Below are 22,219 nucleotides of genomic sequence, written 5' to 3'. Positions count from 1 at the left end.
ATTTCCAAATTCGTAGACAAAATGGACGAATTTAAATTATTCAAAGAGCGGTCTGAGTTTACCGGCAAAATTACAATTGCTTTTCAGCTGTGTTTCATCAATTTTGTCAATGTTGGTAGGCATTTTTTTTATTGAAAATACAAATATCGTTGGGGGAGAAAAGTTCTCGAGTAGCGTCTACAAACCGGAAGACGAAGCGTTGGCAAGCCTACCACTAGGTGGCAATGACATCGTGACAGTTGCGGGCAACCGGTGGGTGCAAGGGGCCAGTTGTCGTTCAGTGTGGCGTTCTAAAGGGGAGGCCTTTGTTCAGCAGTAAACGTCTTTCGGCTGATGATGATGATGACAAATAACAATAAAATATTTGAAAAAGTTTACTTAAGTTTACCGGTGGTAGTTTTTTTTTACATTCATAAGTGCTTGTTATAGCCTAAATTAAATAAAGATATTTTGACTTTTGACTTTGATTTTGACTGTCAGTTCGGAGCAATCTTTTAGACAATTAAGTAGGAATATAAACTATTTGAAAATTGCACAATATTAAGTGAATTCAGTTTCCACCATATTTTGTGTTATGTAGGTTATGAAGCTATTGACAAAGTTTGCACACTTCAAGTTTTTAATTGAAAAACTCACAAAAAATACCCATTTTCCATTACGAAGTTCACTTTAGCGAAATATTCTAAATTTTTTATCCCACTTATATTATAAATGCGAAAGTTTGTAAGTCTGTTTGTTTGTTTAGTTTGTTAGTTCATCACATCTTAACCGCTCAACCGATTTAAATGAAATTCGGTAAACAGATAATTTGAGTTCCGAGGAAGGACATGGGATAGTTTTTATCGTGGAAATTGCATAGTTCCCGCGGTATAGCGCTAAAAGAATTCTACGCAGACGGAGTCGCGGGCTACAGGCTAGTTTATTACAAATCTAACACTCATTAGACGTCTAGACTTTATGAAAATTGTGTTCTATGTTTAGGACTACGTAAATCTGTAATTTCCTTAATACCAGATGACTTACAAAAGTAACTTCAAATCACAATACTTACACAATCTTCATCCAATTTCTTTTATTCACAACTCAGAACCGATCCATAAACATTTCAGTGATTTCAGGTGTCCCACAAAATTAGACGGGGGACTCCCTAAAGTAATTATAGAAAAAGGTTTTACAAATTACTTGAGTTATAAGACTTTGTAGATCTCGTTTAAAGCGCCTTTAAAAAGGACAGATTTGTTTTATGTTTATTTTGGTTACTGCTACCAGACTATAAATAATATAAAAATTTCATTCTTTCATTTTTTTAAAGCTACGTACAAAGTTCTGAATAAGATACAGTGTGACTTTTGAAGATTATACCAATAAATTAAAAATTAAAAATTTTTACTCATAATCCGTGGGACTTTTTTAGTCATGAAAAATAATTTTAACCTTTTTTTACCTACAAGAGTTCCGGTGTCATTGTCAACTATAATACCTAATGAAATACCGTTGACAAAAAATATTTCAAGTCTTCTTTAAAATAAATATCAAAATTTAATTTAATTAAATATAACATCCAAGCAAACACAACGTCACGAATGCTACTTTAATAACCTAACCTAACCAACAAAAAGTTGCAAAACCCCGACTTTGACAATTCAAAGCTCAATATCTCAAAAACGGCTTAACCGATTTTGATAAAACATGTCCAAGAACCATCGCTAAAAAATCTACTTTGAGATAAAAAGACCGCATTCAAATCGGTCCACCAGTTTAAGAGCTACGGTGCCACAGACAGACAGACATACACACAGACATACAGACAGACAATCACACCCCTCTTTTTGCGTCAGGGGTTAATAAAATGATATAATTTAAATAAATGTGTGTGTAAATAGTACCTAATATTCTGAATCCACATACGAATTCCTGTTTCTAAAACTTTGGTCCAACTGCCGGTGAGTTTAGTATTTTAATATTTCACAAACGGTAAGCGTATTAAATTTAACCAACGGTGCGAGCTCATTTTTCAACTAAAACAACGTAATAAATCATGAAGTTTTCGAGTAAAGTTTATTTTGTATAAAATCTGAAAAATATTATGACAAATTCGGTCACTGTAGGTAGCCAGCAAATTTATGTAGTTGCTGTTCTTCTCGTTCAAATTCAAAATAATTTATTTGTCCAACATAGATAAATTACAGTTATCTTTTATTCGAAATCAAACGCAAAGAGTTCTTTTACGTTCCACATTTTAATCTAAACCACAGCTAAAATAGAGAACCCTTATAGTCTTGCCATGTCTGTCTGTCTGTCCGTCCGTAAATAGCAGCCTAAGGTATAAAATATATCAAAACTTGGAATATTCCGTACAAAATACAAAATTTTTTTGGCCGGTTTTTTTTCCGGTTTTTTTCGCAATGGCTACGGAACCGTTGGGCGTCTCCGACACGCTCTAGCTACCAGCGCTTTCGGAAAGACTATACCAAGAAGAATGAACTGGTTGAAGCTACGGGTTCATGGTGGATGCAGACCTCTTCCCGACTGAAGTAACTAAAAAGAAGCAAGTCTATGAGGGAGACCTTTGTTCAGTAGTGGACGTACTATGATTATTATGATGGTGATGATGATGATGATGATGATACGTACATGTATAGACTAGACAAAGAAAACATAAAAATTTAACACAGCGTCACCCAGTTCACAGTTTTTATTTGAAAAATATGACTGCAGTTGTAAAAGTAAGTATGCCTCGACCATAAAATGCGTCCTGTCTTGTTGACTCTGAGCTATAAGCTGTGCACGACAACGGCTGAAATTAAAAAAAAACCGGCCAAGAGCGTACAAACACACAAACACACTTTCGCATTTTTAATATTAGTATGGATTTGCAAACTATTTTTCGAACACAGGTTCCTATTCGATTGAGCTGAAATTTGGCATACGTAAATCTGGTGATGAAGTGAAGTTGTACGGTTAAGCTGTGCAAATAGCCGCGCCTGCGTCGGATATTTGTAGTCATGCATTAACTTACTCCTGAAAATTATTCTGTCATGAAAAGTACCTCCGAGTTTTTCGAAATTCATGTGCGAAATTATATTTGATTATTCGTCCGCCTAACTTTGCCTAAAAGTTCATTGCCCCGTCTAGTACCACAAAAACTATAAAGGTATAATTCCAATAATTGAAAAGGCACTATACCGTTAAGCGATTTGAACACAATCCGAGAGTAACGTCACATAAAAAATGTATCTCAAAAATGCGTCAAAGCTAAGTATTAAGTAATGAACTTTTAGGCAGATTTATATGGCGCGTGGTATGCCACGAGCTTCACGATGAAGGAAAACATCGCGAGGAAACCTACTCAAACTTCTGAAGAAATTTAACGGTGCGTGTGTAGTTCTCTATTCGCATTGGGCTCGCGTGGGAACTATGGTCCATGCCCTCTCATTCTGAGAGGAAGCCTGTGCCCAGTCCTGTACCAAATCCTACTCAAAATGACAATTAGCATGATGTTTTTGAAATAATCCCATAAGTAAAAAAAGTACCTATGCGTTGAAATGTCCTAAGGACGTTTTTAAAGGCATCAAAAATAATGTTAACCCGTTTGACGGCACTCTTTGTCTTCCTGTTAATTTAGTGTCAGCCCTCAGTACAGAATTCAATTCACACTACTCGCATTGTTCAAGGCCCGAAGGTTGCCGAAGATAACTCCCGAACTGTCCGATAGTGTAGCGTGTAAGTTAGTCCGATAGCACTCCAGGGCTTTAGAATAAAGGGTTGAGATATGGTTTCCTACAAGTCTCGGTTGAAGTAAGGCGGATATTGTGGAGGCAACATGAGGTATCACAAATGAATCCGGAATGTTTGAACCAGTATTTGGCTAAGTTCGACTGTAGTATACACTTGTGAATGTTGATATACTCCAGCAGTTACGCATTTTTTTAACTGTGGCATCATCGGATAAACCGATTTCAATGCGTTTTTTGACTTGAAAGTGAATTTCTTTACGTTGGTTCTTAGCTTAATTCTTTCAAAATCGATTCAGCTTTTTTGAGATATTAAATATAGTAATGATACATAATGTCAGGGGTTGTTCAACTTTTCTAAGTTGGTAAGGTTATCGTTGCTTCACGGTCGACTTTCCGTTCAAAGTCGCCTTTAAAATGAACCACGGGTTTGGCTCGAAGCATGTCGAACATAATCTCAACTATTAATACGTAAGCGATTAGTGTATCTATTTTAATGATATATCTGTGTCTCACGGTAGTTTTCATTCAAAGGTTAAAAAGTTTAAGAAGTTGGGTGGGAGTACACTCTAGAAAGGTTAGATTAGATTACTCCAAGTGGTCGACCTCTAGCACCCAGTGGTAACCCTCAAAATGTTCTGACTTTTACAAGTTTTTCGCTTTTATATCTCTTAAACTGAGGACATTTTGTGTAACACATTGTATGATTTAGTTGAAGAACATAAATTTATATACATACCTAGTTGAGTTTCTTGCCGGATTCTTCGCAACAGAGGTTTTTCCGAACCGGTAGTAGTTTTTTTTGACAGTCATAATTAAGTGCTTGTTATAGCCTAAATTGAATAAAGATATTTTGACTTTGACTTTGTATATTAAATTTTCTAAAAGTTCATTGCTAAACCAAGTTCTTAGGCTTAATATTGACGGAGATAAAGCTCTTTTAAGTTGAATAGAGGTACATTTCTTCTCGTTGCTTCTCGTCTTTTTACAAGCTTTTATTTAACTTGCCCTGTTCGTTTATTTATTTGGGTCAAATCTTGCAAGTTAATTTTTTACAAGCTTTTATTTAACTTGCCCTGTTCGTTTATTTATTTGGGTCAAATCTTGACAGTAAATTTTAACAAGCTTTTATTTAACTTGCCCTGTTCGTTTATTTATTTGGGTCAAATCTTGCAAGTTAAATTTAACCCACTTCCAGCGGTCCAATTGACTTGAAATTTGACATACTTATGTAAATTTGATGACAATACAATAATCTGTAAGTGAAATCTTGGTGCTCTTGCCAGGATCGTCTCCGCAGGAGGGAAATCCTCCTCAATGGTTAATAGTACCGACTTGAAATTTGGTACGGATATGAAATTTAAATGACAATGCAAGGACAGTCAGAAAAAAAAAACTGGTATTTAAAATGATTTTAACAGAAACTTATTTAACGGTAACCTATATAATAACAGTTAAATATTGTAAGCTTATTAAAGGTAAACAGTCTACATCCCTCAAGAAATACGTCTAATTGTACCGATGTAGATACTTAAATAATCATTTTCCATCGTGATTGTGAATACTTACTTATAGGTAATAAGTAAAAAACACTGTTGAATCCATATTATGGGAGATAATTTAAATTTACCCGGGACGGGAAGTCTTCCGTTACTCATGACTCTGGCTGAAATTCTAAAATGTCTCTTTTTATTTTTCCGAGATTGTTTGTACCTCGTTAGTTTGCCGATGAAACCCGCTCGGGGAGTAATTGACTATAGACCAGACTAGACTAGATACAGGTTGCTCCATTTGTTAGCCTTTTACCTCAAGAGCATAAATTCCTTGTAGCGATTCGCCGAATAGCATTTCACATCGAACCAACAAAATTTCAATAGAATCTTGTACTTGACGCAATTTTTCGCGTTGCTTATTACATGTAGTATTTTACCCTAGAGACGCATTTCGCCGCGGTCAATGTTTGCTTGGGACTCTAATTAATTTGACGCGTTAGTTGATGTTTGCACTAAAATACATAATACTAATACACGACCGGGGTGAAATGCGACTAAAACTAATAGCGACTAAAAAAACAGGATTGAGACACAACGCGATACTTTAATGCACGATCGAGGTGAAATGCCACTAAAATTAAAGCGGCTAAAAGAATTAACGATTGTGACACAAAGCTATAATTAAATATACGATCGAGATGAAATGCGATTCGGTGAAAAGCTACAAGGAATTTATGCTTTTGAAGTAAAGAACTAAAAAATACTCTTGACACTTCAATCATTTGGTTAACATCCCAGACGCTGCTCCAAAGTGATAAATTGATAATCATTGATTTTGTTGATAAAAAAATCATCAATTGTTATAATACATTGCAGTTTTGTTTTACATTGTAAACGACCTGATATTTTAGCAGTTAGAGAAACTGACTACAAAGCTTATGGTCCCGGATTCGATCTCCGGTAGTGGCAAATATTTATGTGAATACTTATGCTTTCGAGTCTTGGGTAGATGTTTAATTATTTATGTAGTACCCCTATGGGTACCGTCACCAGCATTAATATCTGCCACAGCGGAGCGTGCAAAAATATCTGACACGTCCTTTCGGCCCTAGAAATAGAGTCGTAAATATCAGATATTTATGCTCGCTTGTTTTGTCAGATATTGGTCCTGGTGACTGTACAAGCTGCACTTAATTCAAATTGATCAATTTGGTTTCAATGATAAAATGATGTTTATTTATATGTTTTTTTTTTTTTTTTATTCGACTGGATGGCAAACGAGCAAGTGGGTCTCCTGATGGTAAGAGAACACCACCGCCCATAAACATCTGCAACACCAGGGGTATTGCAGATGCGTTGCCAACCTAGAGGCCTAAGATGGGATACCTCAAGTGCCAGTAATTTCACCGGCTGTCTTACTCTCCACGCCGAAACACAACAGTGCAAGCACTGCTGCTTCACGGCAGGATTAGCGAGCAAGATGGTGGTAGCAATCCGGGCGGACCTTGCACAAGGTCCTGCCACCTGCAATAAATATGTACTTAAGGACACTAAAGAACACCCTGTAGACTATCATCGGTTTATAGACTTCAGTGGAACAATTGCTGAGATGCTTTATGCTCTCGACTATTAATTTTCTGAACTAGTAATTGAAATAGATTCGTGATTTTATCCATTTAACGTTTTGTAAGACGTGACTTATTTGGTTTGTTTGTTGATGATGTAATATTAGTTAAATTAATATAAATAATTGGCACTTTCCTCTTGCAGAAGATATTGCCTCTTAGTACAGGTATTTCATACCAAAAGTGAAAGTCAACCATTATTAATACTCAGTATGATTCGATAGATATTTCTTGTCTTTTTTTTAACTAAGATTGTTTTTTTTTTTTGAGTGTTTTTGTATTTTTTATTTCAATTCCAATTTCTTTGTTTCTTTTACGGTCATCCCGTAAAACCTATATCGAAAATACAAACTGAAATAAAGATGCACGGAAAAACCAGAAAAATAAGACCAGCGCTGGGAATCGAACCCAGGTCCTCGGCATTCCGTGCCGTGTGCTATACCGCTACACCACCGCTGGACAACGATACAGACACGAATTTCCCTTATGCACCTCATATCTCAGCTTGTGTTGTTTCTTATTTAGCCACTTAAGCAGCGACACTAGGGACATCTATGCGGTTTTTTTTAACGCCCGACGCAAAAAGAGGGGTGTTATAAGTTTGATCGCTATGTGTGTCTGTGTGTGTGTGTGTGTGTGTCTGGGTGTCTGCTTGTGGCACCGTAGCTCTTAAACGGGTGAACCGATTTGAATGCGGTTTTTTTATTTGAAACCAAGTTTTCTAGCGATGGTTCTTAGACATGTTTAATCAAAATTGGTTCAGCCCTTTTTGAGATATTGAGCCTTGAAGTGAAAATGTCTGGGGTTTTCCAAGTTTTTGTTGGTAATAACCTAACCAACTAACACAATGAAGTGTTAATATATCATATAAATATATAATGTATGTATGTATGTATGTAAACTCTTTATTGTACAAAAGAAAATTAACAAAATACAACTGACAAACTTAAAGATACTTGTACAAAGGCGGGCTTATCCCTTTAAGGGATCTCTACCAGTCAACCTTTATATAAAATCATCTATCCTGGAAAATTGTATTAGTTCCATCGGGTTAACGATAAACGACAGGCTAGTACATTATATTCTTAATTAAAGTCATTAACAATTTAGTACCTTGCGCGGAAATTTATCCTGTCCTATATAATTTAACTTTATAGATTACTATTATAAACAAAGGTGTGGTGTTGCAGATGTTTATGGGCGGTGGTGATCTCTTACCATCAGGAGACCCACTTGCTCGTTTGCTATCCAGTCAAATAAAAAAAAAAAAAAAAAAAAAGGTTTTTTTTCAATACGTTCAGATTATTTGATTTTTGTCCATCATCACGCAATAACAGCTGAATTAGCTTTATATGTATGCAAAGGACTGGCCTGAGACCAAAACTATCAGAAAAATACATAGGTTTTTTTTTATGAAATTAAAATGTATATAAAATAAAGCTAATTAAATTGTGTTAACACCTTCATTTAACCTAACCTAACCAAAAAAAAAGGTGGGAAACCCCCGACATTGTCACTTTAAAAATAATATCTCAAAAAAGGCTGAACGTATTTTGATAAAACATATCTAGACCTCTAGGTTTAAGAGCTACGGTGCCACAGACAGACAGACACACAGGTTCATAGCGGTCATACTTATAACACCCCTCTTTTTACGTCGGGGTTAAAAAGAGATTCTAACTTTAGTTTATTTAATCGCTGAATAACATTTTTTTTTCATGTCTTTCTAGTTATGGTTGCATGGACATGCAATTTTATTTGCGATAACGAATTTATAGATAGAAGATAATGTTGTGTAACGCCGGTGCATGGGGCTTTAAGTAATTGAAGTAACTTCTTTACAAAAATAACCTAACAAACATAAAGTTGGAAATCCCCCGACATTGTCACTTTAAAGATCAATCAAAACGGCTGAACCGATTTTGATAAGACATGTCTACAAACTATTGCTAGAAAACCTGATTTCAAGTAACAAAAACCGTATCCAAATCTGTGTACCCGTTTAAGAGCTACGGTGCCACAGACACACATAGTGGTCAAACTAATAACACCCCTCTTTTTGCGTCGGGGGTTGTTACATCGGATTGACAAGCTTCAAAACTTCTGAGCAATGTTCGTGAAGCCAGATTACAGTCTTGTAACGCCATTAATTAATATGATAACGATGAAACTATAGCAACAGGCAATTTAAAAAGGATTAAGCTGGCGCTTTGAAGCAAACTTTTAGTTAACTCCCTAGTTTCCGCTTAAGCCTGTCGCCTATGTTAATCTGAGGAGTATAAAATGATCAGATCATCATAGCTCAGTGTCTTCCATAACATATTTTTGACGACCAGGTGGCCTTGTGGTTAGAGAACCTGACTACGAAGCTTGAGGTCCCGGGTTCGATTCCCGTGTCGGGGCAGATATTTGTATGAAAAATACGAATGTTTGTTCTCGGGTCTTGGGTGTTTAATATGTATTCAAGTATGTATCTATCTATGTGGGAATGAGGGTGGATTAATGTTAGAATGATTTGATGTAAACGAGCGACCGAATGACTGAAGACTAATGTGGAGTGAATGAGACGAGCGAATGAGTAAAAAAGATTTGAGTTACGATCCAGTGAGCCTACGTGCTAGTTGTGTTTTCTGTTCTTTGTCATTTAACGTACTCCATTTAGTTTTTTTTAATAAACTTTTTTTACTTCTCGGTTTAAAAGTTTGTTTCCTTCACACGATCCCACATCTGAGTATATAATTAAATTTATCCGTTGCTTAGTACCCATATCACAAGCTTTGCTAAGCTTACTTTGGGACTAGGTCATTGTCCCGTGATATTTACTTATTTATTTATATTTGGGCATTTGGTGGTATTTTCCAGCGTGTTGAACGCTCTGATCGGAGACTATTAACATAATTTATACTTGTTTATAAAAATTTGCAGAGCATGCTGACTAAACAAACTCTTTAAAATATAAAACTATTACTTAAAAAAAATGGTGCTCATAAATGATTAAATTTGAAATGGATAGGATGAAACTACAAGGGTTTCGCTTTTGTCATTTTGATTTGGCAACCTTAAAAATGTGTGAATGGTGCCCATCATCCCAGCCTATATACGTCCCACTGCTGGGCACAGGCCTCCTCTCAGAACAAGAGGGCTTGGGCCATAGTTCCCACGCGGACCCAGTGCGGATTGGGAACTTCACATGCACCATTGAATTGCTTCGCAGGTGTGTGCAGGTTTCCTCACGATGTTTTCCTTCACCGCAAAGCTCGTGGTAAATTTCAAATGTAATTCTGCACATGAATTTCGAGAAACTCAGAGGTGCGAGCCGGGGTTTGAACCCACGACCCTCTGCTTGAGAGGCGATAGGTCAAACCACTAGGCCACCACGGCTTGTGAAAGGTGCAATTTGCATCAAATGAAAATGACATCGATATTGACTAAGCAAAGTTAAGAAGATTAAAGACACCGCATTATCGTATTTATTATGATGTAGGTCAAGTACAGTCAACGTCATAAATAAGTGATCACTTTTGTACACTTTAACTCATGTTTGAAAAGCCATACGAAATCATGTAACGACTGATCACTTATTTATGACATTGACTGTGTACCTATGTGGTACCCGTTTCCTACGGCCAGAATTAGAATTAGGGCAAGAAAACCACTCTCTCAACTTATTTACGTTTGTAAGAGCCGTACTCGAAACCTTGGTACTTATTCAAGGGAGGTTCACATAAGGACCTGAAAGGGACCTTTTCATTTGCCCAAATAGAGTAATTACATCTAAAGGGGAAATCTTTCAATGGAAAAAAACTCTTATTTCAGTCGTTGAAAAACCGGGAAAGCCCTTTTAGCCGTGCATTTGTGCCTAATTCAACAATTTAATCAATTCAATGCGTATTTGATTAAATATCTTAATTTGCATCAAATATTTGAGCGAACCTTTTTTGCATTTATTGGCGAAGTATAAATAGGGAGGATTCTTTGGGCATTTTTGTGGAAAGATTCACCCAAGATTGTTTTTTTAGGTAAATTAAGAGCTACGAGGTGTATTTTTTGGGGGTTTTTAGTCAAACTTTCAAAGAGGGAACCTTCATGTGCGTATGTTTTTCTGCCTGTACAGTCACCAGCTCCAAGATTTGACACAACGAAGCGTGCATAAATATCTGATATGGCTCTATTTCTAGAGCCGGTAGGAAGTGCCAGATATTTTTGCGCGCTCCGCTGTGGCAGATATTAATGCAGGTGATTGTACCTATATCACAGAAGGCGTCTAAGACTGCCATAAAAAGAAAATTCTGAATGTATCGTGTCATATTTTTATGAGTACTTAATGAAATTATCGCTACCTATCAAATTTTAGTTTAGTTTTGGTTTATGAGTGGCTTGGATCCGGCCACAGGCATTTTACTCAGAAACAGAATGAAATGATGGCTAAATATGAATAAATCACTACCTACGTCATATTGCTGTAGATAGAGAACGGAAAAAAATAGCAACGAATAGTGTGGCGCGAGCAGAGCGATGGCGCGTAGGTAGTGCGCGTGTTGCGGCAACCGCCGAGTCGCGTGCTCCTGTGAAGAAGGGCAATGAAATAGCCCGAAACATGACGAGCTAAACTCGATTTAAGACGTGAGTTATCCGTTACAATATCATTTAAATATACAATAATTTGTGAGTGATGATCAAACTTGTCGAACTTTATAATAGTTTATTCATTTCGCTACACTCTCTAAATGAAATAGGGAGGGAGGTCCCAGGCTATGTGCTATCGCCATTTTACTTAAATGTGATTCCAATTTCTTTGAAATAAAGTTGAATTTTGATTTTCAGTTCCCGTTGAAATTTCATCAGCTTAATTTGGATTCTGAATGCATTCATATCAAAGTCATGCTTGAAAAATTCGATACAAAAACGGATAATAATCCCGTGGTTCTGTTAATGAATTTTGGTGTACCATCCCTTGTTGCACCTGTTTAATTGATACAACCTGTATAATAGAGAAATTCAAAGTAGGAAAGTTTTTATTTAAATAGCCTAAGTAGTGAATTAATTTTGTGTTCATGTAGAATTTTTGTACTGATTTTGTGGTGTGCAGTAAAGAATATTTGGTATCGTATTGTAGTGTCCACCCCTAAAGGCCTCTTCTCTTAACCTCCACAACTCCCGATCTGGCGCTATGACAGGCCAGTCTTTTGCGTACATATCTAAATCGTCCCGCCATCTCTTTCCCGGTCTACCGGAGAACGACCAGCGACGTCGAGGCAGACCAAGAAGTAGGACAGATTAATAAATAAAAAAAAAACAAAGTCATTGTATTGTATTGTTCAAGAAAAGCTGGTACAGCAGCCGAAGCGATCGCAAATAAGAAATTAGGAAACACACACGTCAAAAAAGTCTTGGGATATTCATTATCCCTAGACAAATTTCATGTTTTGACACAGTAGTAACATCCCTATATTGAAAAGTTTAAAATTGTCTAGGGTTAAAAAAATCCTAGGCGCTTTTGATGAGATTGTGAGTGAGTGAACGTATATTTTACGTGGATTGGCAAGCGCAGCGTACCTACGACGTCCACCAACGAGATGGACGGATGACCTGGTTAAAGTCGCGGGTTCACGGTGGATGCAAGCCGGTTCCAATCGAGGCAACTGGTGGTCTATGGGGGAGGCCTATGTCCAACAGTGGACGTCCTATGATGATGATGATGAACGTATATTAGGGTTAGTTCGATGTACAATTTTAAGATAATATAAAATATAATTTATTGCCACACACAACACATAGTACAACGAAGACTTATTAGACAGAATTACAGTCAAGGGCAAAGATATCGACACAGCCAAAGTTACAAAAATATGTATACACGACTTTATGCACTTAACATTACGGCCGTGTATACATATTTTGCAACTTTGGCCGTGTCGATATCTTTGCCCTTGACTGTACAAACTTATTATAAAGAAGACTTACTCTTCGGCTTTGTCGGCTTTGTGACACTGGGTCTATGAGGCTCTATCGCACATAAACTTTTTAAAGATTTATAAAAACGTCCGATTGACAAACTGGAGACCAAGGGGCCGGCAGCTATCTCTCTCAATGAATTACCATAGCGTCGACGTTTTAATTTGCGCAAAAATGTTTTCTGCCCGTATGTCCAGCGTGTATCTGGCTGTTCTCGAGTTCAGCCTGTTAATTTCTCAATCGATTCTAGTGAAATTTCGTAAGAAGGTTCGAAAATTATACTATGGTTTTTTTTCGTTACATTTTTAGATTATTTCCAAAAATGGTGGAGCCATGGAAATTGTACACGTTATAAGACAGGCGCGAGATCTAGCTAACAGCTACTAGCAAAGTACAATTTTTAATCGCACAGGTTGTAAAACTAGCACACATCTATAATGCTGTGTACTCTATGCGCCACATTATAAAATCTAATTTCCTTTGCACCGAGGCTTCCCACTTTGTACATGAATCCGTGAATCACGAGGCTGGTTGTAAAACTCCACCCGACTGTAAATCTGAAACGTTTCCCACTACGTTTATGGATACAGGAATTTTGAGTGAGCACATACTTCGGGTTCCGTATAAAATACCAACGATCCAAAACTAAGAGCCCTTATAGACAAAAAACATTGTTAAGGTCTCTGCCCATTACACCGTATCATACGATAATCGTAAAAGCAACGCATCAGGCAGCAATATAAATAAATAAATATAAATATAAATATCCTGGGACACTCGACACCAATTGACTTAAATAGATGAATACATACTTACATACATATTAAACATCCAAGACCCGAGAACAAACTTTCGTTTTATTCATACAAAAAATCTGGCCCACATGCATTCTGAGTGGGGCCCATTTTATACTATTCGATGCTATTTTTATTCTTTCCATCTAATGTATTTTTATGTGTATCGAATATTGTGTAAATAAATGTTTCTCTCTCTCTCTCAAATGTATACAGTAATATGTAGAGTGAGCCAAATTTTTATATTCTTTGTATTGAAGAGTATACAACTATTCCCACTAGCAATGTTTCCAAACCAATCGTCGCCGTCGCGTGTCATATTAGCGTTTGAAAATCCATTCCAGACACGTTCCTATTACGGTCATGGCATGATACGGTCTAGTATAGTGGGTAGAGACCTTTAAGCCCGATTCACACGGCGTTGAGTTTTGTCGGATCTAGTTACTACCGGTTATTGCAAAACCGGTAGCAGCGGTATAGCGTCGTAAAACTTGTTTTTTTTTATATAAGTGAGAGCAAACGAGCTTGCGGGTCACCTGATGGGAAGCAATCACCGCCCCCGCCAAGGGGTATCAGGTGTTGCCAGCCCTTTGAGAGACATAGGCTCGTTTTCTTTTGTTTTCCACCGGATTGCCTAAATTTTTCGTGACGTCATAGATGTGACAAGTCTAACAAAAGTTGTGTACGCAACTCACAATTCTCACTGTCCGGGTTGACTAACGAAAATGTTTACTCGACGCCACTCTTGGATAGAGTGTTTATATATGGTTTTGTAAGGTCCTCCGGTCCAGTGCCCTTAGTGTAAGTTTTCGGCTACAAAATACTTCTCGATCGCGTTCGCTTTAAAATCTCAATTTGTATGGAAACACGAACAGCGCCTCTAGCGGAACGTTTGCGATGTTCGTGTTTCCATACAAATTGAGATTATACGCTAACGCGATCGAGACGTATTTTGTAACCGAAAACTTACACTAGGGGTACAGTATCTGGTTTTTTACAGGATTCTTGTTCCGAGTTTGTGTAAACGCAAATCGGATCCGGCACTTGTCAAAGGTAACGTAGTGACCGTATAAACAAATTGACGTTCCAAATTTGAAACATGATTTAAGCTCCTTAATAATTCAGGGCACTAGGTATTACATACAACAGGTGATTTACTTAAGTTTTTCACCTATAAAGGTTTACTATTGAACTCATTCTGAATGAACTTCATAGTGTTTGCAGCTATTTTAATTCAAAATACCATTGTTTTCTATTTTTAATATTTTAATTTTTCCATAAACTACAATACATATTCTATCTCGCTTCTTCACTACTAGCACGTTGCAATGAAGGACCCCAACGTTCAACCTTAGTTCTCTCTATAGTTTGTGTGTGACCCCAACCAATGTGTCATATCAACTGCTATGAAGGATCAGTAATCGAGGTATGCCCGATATGTTTAAAAAAAACTGTGGTTCTTTATCAAGGTTAGTTCGCTTGTAAACTTTAAATTGATAATTAAATACTTATAACATTTTAGGTCGAGACAACTTTTTTTTTGGGAAAATATAAAATACTAAATTTAACCATTTCTCGATTTAAAATTGAATAAAACTGCTAATGTTTTATCAAATATATCGCTGTTTTGAAATAACCACACGAAATTAAGATTTATTTAATTAAAAAAAGAATGTATTTTAAAGTAGTTTTACATTACATAAAGTAGAAATCTAAAATCGATCATAAGCAAACTTACCTTAATACAACAACGCTTCCTCGTTAAACGTCAGTCATTTCTGTTCACTAATAATACGTCAAATTGATTGTACATCTTTGTTTACTCACAAAACGCCAAAAACCAAACAATTTGATACATAAACGCACTCTTTTGATTCATAAAACATTGATTTTATTTTAAAATCTGAATAAAACCGATTTTTACCGAAATATACATAATGCTGCGGAAAATTGGCGTAGCGCGGCGGGGCTTGTAGCAACGCTACGAAGGTTCGTAGCCGACTGGCTATGAAAACATTGAGTAGTACAAAGCTTTATAATCACTAAAGTATAAGTTACTCACAGCTTTTTCTTTAAATGACATTTAGAATTCTTATTCCTTACGTAAAAGAAGCGAAGAGTGAGGATAGATAACTTGTTATTGTTTTTTCTTTCGGTTTCTTGGTACTACTGGCGCCATCTAGTTTTGCGTTTGGTAACTGTCGTTGAAGGCGCAGGTGTGATAGTTTATGAATTTTGTACCTTACCGCACTAAGGAGCTAGGTAATGTTGATTCTAGGAACATTGTTTTACAATGACGAGGTAAAAAACCTCGTGGTTAGTTATATTCTATAAATAAAATGCGAAAGTTAGTGTATACATGTGTTTCTTTCTCTTGCGCGATAAAAGATCTTAATGGATTTTTTAGGAACTTAATAATTTATTTAGTTTAATTTTATTGACATTAGTGTAGCCATGTAGGTACGTCAAGAGTAAAAATATGAACTAAAGTATTCAAAGTTTCAAAAATAAGTACCACAGACTTTTATTCCGACGCAATAAGGCCGTAGTATTTAATATATTTTTGAGTGGTTTTTTATGGTATAGGGGGCGAACGAAAAAACGGATCGCCTGATGGTAAAACGATTACCGTCGCCCATGGACATGACACCTGCAACACCAGAAGAGTCACAAGTGCGTTGCCGGCCTTTTAGGTAGGAGTGCTCTGTTTTTGAAAGCTTGAAGGTTATATCGGTCCGGGAATACCGCAAGCGATAGTTAATTCCAGAGCTTTGCTGTTTTTGCACTTGACTGTACCTATACATATTCATGTACAGGTAAACCCTCGCCTCCTTCAACAAGTAAATGTGTTTTGGAATAAAAGCAGTGAGGGAAAATTTCTTTAAAAAAAAGTAGCTTCTGTTTCACATATCTTTAATTAATATTATCTAATAAGGAACTTCATTAGGATACGTCTTAATTATTAATAATAATTATGTTAAAATAATACCTGAACTCTCGTGAGATAAGATTTTAAAAATACAGAATTAAACGGTTCATCTAATACACTCCTGCACCATAATTCCTCGGTGGCAGAACATGTCTTCCTCAGTTCGCAAGTTCCCAATGGCACTGGCACTTGGGGTATCCCATCTTAGGCCTCTAGGTTGGCAACGCATCTGAAATCCCCCTGGTGTTGCAGGTGTCTATGGGCGGTGGTGATCTCTTACCATCAGGAGACCACTTGCTCGTTTTCCATCCAGTCGAATAAAAGTAACCTAACTAACAAAAATTTGGAAAACATCCAACTTTGTCACTGCAAAGTTCAATATCTCAAAAACGGCTGAACCGATTTTGATAAAACATGTTTAAGCACCATCGCTAGAAAACCTACTTTCAATTAGAAAAAACAGTTTTCAAATCGGTCCATCGGTCGGTTAAGAGCTACGGTGCCACAGCCAGACAGACACACATACAGACATACAGACACACATACACACATAGCGGTCAAACTTATAACACCCCTCTTTTTATTTAAGGGGGTTGAAAAACAGCACTGGTCCCACGTGGGAACTACGGCTCTAGCCCTCTCACTCTGAGAGGAGGTCTGTGTTCAGCAGTGAGACGTATATAGGCTGCGATGGTGATGATGGTGATGATGACAATGAGAACATGTGCTTGACGCTGGAACGTCTCATTTTTAACCCCCGGCGCTAAAAGAGGGGTGTCATAAGTTCGATGCTTGGTCTGCCTGTCTGTTTGTGGCATCATATCTCTCAAACGGATGAACCAATTTCAATACAGTTTTTTTACTTCAAAGCGAGTTTCCTTACGATGGTTCATAGCTATGTTTCATTAAAATCGGTTCAGCCGTTTTTGAGATAGATATTGAAATGTCTGATTATTCAACTTTTCTTAGTTGCTTAGTTATATATTCGGTTGACAAGACAAGGCTGCTAGTACGGGAGAAGAGTTCTGTACCAAGCAATATACTATACTTGGTTTGGATAGTATTTAACTAAATGTAAACAAAACAACGTCAATTCGTTAAATATTGAAATTCCCCCATTAAACTATCTAAACATTTACATTTCTGTATTGATTTCTGCATTACAATAATACATAAGTAAAATGTTTAAGAGGAAACCTGCACAAACCTGCGAAGCAATTCAATGGTGTGTGTGAAGTTCCCAATCCGCACTGGGCCCGCGTGGGAACTACTGCCCAAGCCCTCTCATTCTGAGGGGAGGAATGTGCCCTGCAGTGGGACGTATATAGGCTGGGATGATGATGAAAATGTTTAAAATCCTTGAACGTACCAAATCTGGCAGCTGAAGTTTGTTTACATTTAGTTAAATACCTATCCAAACCAAGTATAGAGGCGATTGAAATTGGGTGTCGCCCTAATTTTAACCGAGATAGTGGGTTTTGCCGCCGGCGTGGAAGCCAGTTGTTTCTAAATGGGCATTTGGGACGTCTAGAAATACACGGGACAATTTCGGCGCGCCGCGAGACAGTCCGGGAGGTCCCAACGTCGTACGAACTCAATTAAAAAAGATCTCCCGAAAGGGTCGAAACTAGTCGCACCGTTCCTGACTTATAAACGTGATTAGAACCGTTTATTTCTGCAATTTTACTCACGATTTAGCTTATTATAATTATATAGAAATAACTTGTTATAATAACAATATAACGCTTCTGTTTCAGATATCTTTAAAAATAATCAACTAATTAGGAACTTCATTAGGATACGTCTTAATTACTAGGTAATTATAATTATGTTAGTAGAAGATGTCAGAAATCTGGTTTATGCATATTTTATTATTAGGTTTTATGCTGTAGGCACGTTCGCTCGAAGATGTTGTTTGGGTGCGCCAAACGTGACTAGAACACTGGTTCGAGTCTCATTCGGTACATATCGTTTGCGAGATTTTTATATCAGAGGTACAGCATAGTTTTTTGTTACTTTACACACTGATGTACCATTTTACAATCTTTTATAATTGTATACTAATAATTATAGTTATCCTAAACTAATAGTACCTACATAAAAAAACTTACACTAAAGCAAATTATTTCAAGGAGTCACCTTAGGCAAAGCTCCGAAGATGCTGGCAGCGTTTTTCTTTTAAATGTCTTAGCGAGGTTGCATTATTAAATTATTTAGATAATTTTAATACTGGCTGGTTTTTTGACATCTTCTATTTAACTTACATACAACATTTATTTTTAAGGTGAAACCGTGCAAGTCGAAACTCACCCATTTCTAACTTTCTTAAAATTTGGCAACGTATAACTTGGATGACAATAAAGTACATAACATTACAAACACTTTTTAGGTGCCGCATTTAACTGTTCCCAACGGCTGTCTATCGAAGTAAATTAAAAATAAATATTGCAGGGTGTACGAGACTGACTCACACTTGTCTAGCAATCTTACAACCTATGAGTATTTAGTTTACATTAAAAACATATAGGTACAATTTATAGGAACAAATTGCATGCACATAACATGTCAAATACAGGTCTTTAAAAAATTAAATTCTTGAAAAATTACAAAATATAACGGTCACGATCATAAGTCAGGAACTGTCCGACTAGTTTCGATCCGTTCGGAAGACCTTTTTCAAAGGTGAGTGCGTTCAAGACGATAACCTCCCGCGCACACCAAATCGTGAACCGTTTAATTTTTGTAATTTTCCAAATATGTATCCGACAGCTTAAGTAGTATAAATTGTAATTTTTGTCTGATATTCCTGAAAAAAAATCAAAATATCACTTTTATTAATTCACGGCCAACATTAGATAATATTACATTTGAAATTTACCACGAGCTTTGCGGTGAAGGAAAACATCGTGAGGAAACCTGCACAAACCTGCGAAGCAATTCAATGGTGCGTGTGAAGTTCCCAATCCGCACTGGGCCCGCGTGGGAACTATGGCCCAAGCCCTCTTGTTCTGAGCAGAGGCCTGTGCCCAGCAGTGGGACGTATATATTTTTGATTGCCACATCAGACAATATTTAGGTACAATAGTACCTAATATATATAGTTGACAAAATATTCTTTGCTAAGAAACAGTCGTCAAAACTATTTAAAAACTACCCTGTTTGACTATACTTCCCATAAATTATCAAAACAGTAAATAAACACACATTAAACCCGAAATAAACCAAACGTATCTCAACCACCAACTTCGGCAACCCTTTTAGAACTTTTATCAAACTTTAAAGTTTCGATGGCCCGCCCCGATAGACAATAATACCCCAAGTTTCGGGAAAAGGTGTTCCCAAGCCGCCCAATGCGAGTGATATTGGAACTTATATGATATCGTACTTACAAAGTAGCTCGCAAGCCGTATAAGCACTACAAACCAGCCTATTTAGAACTCCAAGGTTCATAAGAGTCATATAAGAATACAGCTGTATATAGTAAGCTTTAAAGTTTTATAACAGCGAGGGGTTCTTGGTTTTTGAGGATAGCCATCTGATTCTAGTAGAGGACTAGCTTTAATCTACGATTTAGATCACGTGAAATAATAAAAAGTAAGCTAGTTAATAGTGGTAGTTTATTTGACAATATCCCTTAGTATACCTACGAGGTACGGGTCTCAGCTGCACTATATAGGCTGTGCATCTTCTTTATTTTTATCTTTACATGCTATAAAAAAGTCACTTCCCGCCGTCACTTTTAAACTCCTCGATGCATTTTAATCCGGTTTCCACCATTATTTCAATAATTTTTCAGAAAAGGTTTATACAAATAATTCAGATTGCTTGCGACGCGCCTTGGCTTTGCAAAGAAAGGTGAAAAATGACAAGTTTTTTTGGATTATAGACCTTAGTCAGTCAGTTACGATACTATTAAGTACGGCTCTACATTTGTTTTTAAGCCTATAAACCTTGTTTTTATAAGTAGTAATGTACTGCCGTAGATTAAGATCACTTGCACGATCAGGGGCCTTATTGTCTAAAGCCCTTGGAATCACAATCGTCTTCTCCACTTCTTTCTGTCGCACGCTATAAGATGAGGGTAGAAAGAGGTGGTGAATGCGACCGTGCAATGCAATCGTTTTCACCCATTTCTTTCTGTCACACGATGTAAGATGAGGACAGAAGAGACGTTAAATGTAATCGGAACGCCCGCCCGTACGTTAGAAAGACAATTCAACATTTGAAAATAACAGCGTTATCTACTCAACTGCTTTTGAAGCTGCCGTTTCTTTTGAAGACTGTCGTAGTGCAAGCAAGAATACTAACTGTCCATTGCGTACACCCACTGTCTCACTTCAACACACAATATTACCATTCCACCACTCAATCAAATTCGCGTGGCTACTATACGTTTCTGCATTATCATCATTAAGCATAGCACATAGGGTACAGATGTCTTTAGTATTTTCGCTGTACTGGTAATATCTTGTCCATCGGAAGAAGTCTTGGTATGCCGTCTGGTTTTCCATCAAGTAGACCATCTGCTCCGCTAGTCGTTTTGGCCCCAGTTTGCGTGCGTTCAAGTAGCTTCCCGGCGGTAAAAACCTGGAATCGTTCAGTTTACTAGACAAAAGGTACTAAACTAGTAAAAACCAAGTAGTACGAATATCAAGCCCACCAAACTGAAGAAAAACTGGGCTAAAGTTATACCCCTAAGTTTTCATTGATGTCGGAACTAATAGAAGAAAACTAAATACTGAAGAAACCGGCAGAATAATGCTTGCAATAGATACAACATAAGCGTTTAAAAATCTCACAAAAAAAACTTACATTACAATTGTGACACCAGCAAAAGGTTCTTAATATTGTGAAATCTTATTTCTCTCATGTTTTTTGTGTTCTCTGTACTGTCAGAATCAAAAGTAGCTGGTTACTTTAACACAGTTGTCAATCTTGTATGGCGCTAAATACATGGCTGTAAAACAACAATGTACAAAAGTAACCAGCTACTTTTGATACTGACTGTACTTTGAGAAGAGCGAATAAAATATTGCCACAGGTGCCACTACTCAATCAATTAACTAATTAATTAATGTGGCTTTTGCTTTGCTTAATTAGTGTACCTTTGCCGTTACTGTTAAACTAGCCAATGCAATAGTTTTCACATAAATTTACCTTGAATAGTTGGCGCCACCATAAACCACAGGCACGACATAATTCGTCAACGCAATCACCACCTTTTCAGTGACAAAATCTTCCGCGATGTAGTTTTCAAATGCCAGATAAAAGAAGTAGTCCCTTGCCAGCATTTTGCCACAAGCTGATGTCCCTCGGGCGCATTTAAACTCTCCACACTCATTGAACACATGCACCGACCAATCACCAAGTTCTGTCAAATTTGTTTGGAGCTCATGGATAAACTTGGTCCTTGTGTTTTCCGTGAAGCAATGTGGAAGGAACAGCGCAGCTAAATCTGACTTTGAGCTCAATTGTCTCTTCAATCTGATGTCAATTGGTTTCATGTCAGTCTGCCAAACCATGTCCCTCTTCGGGCCAACAATTTTTCCTTTCATATCCAAGACTTTAAAGTATCCCCAGGGTATATCCGAATCTAGCTTGAAAGTCCAAGTCCAATTGAAGTAGTTATTGTAGAATTCATGGCAAATAGGATAGTTCTGGCTTGGGTTGATGGCAGTGAAGATGTATT

At 37.0% G+C, this 22,219-nt stretch overlaps 1 protein-coding gene across 2 annotated transcripts in view; it reads right to left on the bottom strand.

Annotated features, from left to right (window-relative positions):
• Positions 1–15,589, bottom strand: part of LOC141439481 (neurotrimin-like) — a 161,345-nt gene extending 145,756 nt beyond the window's left edge. For both annotated transcript variants that reach the window (XM_074103756.1, XM_074103757.1), the window contains exon 1: positions 15,340–15,589. The gene's annotated coding sequence lies outside the window, so the exon portion shown is untranslated. The remainder of the gene's footprint in view (positions 1–15,339) is intronic.
• Between the last annotated feature and the right edge of the window lie 6,630 nt (positions 15,590–22,219).

This window comes from Choristoneura fumiferana, chromosome 21 (genome assembly GCF_025370935.1).
Source record: "Choristoneura fumiferana chromosome 21, NRCan_CFum_1, whole genome shotgun sequence".
In the NCBI taxonomy this organism is placed as follows: Eukaryota; Metazoa; Arthropoda; class Insecta; order Lepidoptera; family Tortricidae; genus Choristoneura; species Choristoneura fumiferana.
The sequence above is the reverse complement of the archived record's forward strand: the minus strand, read 5'-3'. Positions and strand labels throughout refer to the sequence as shown.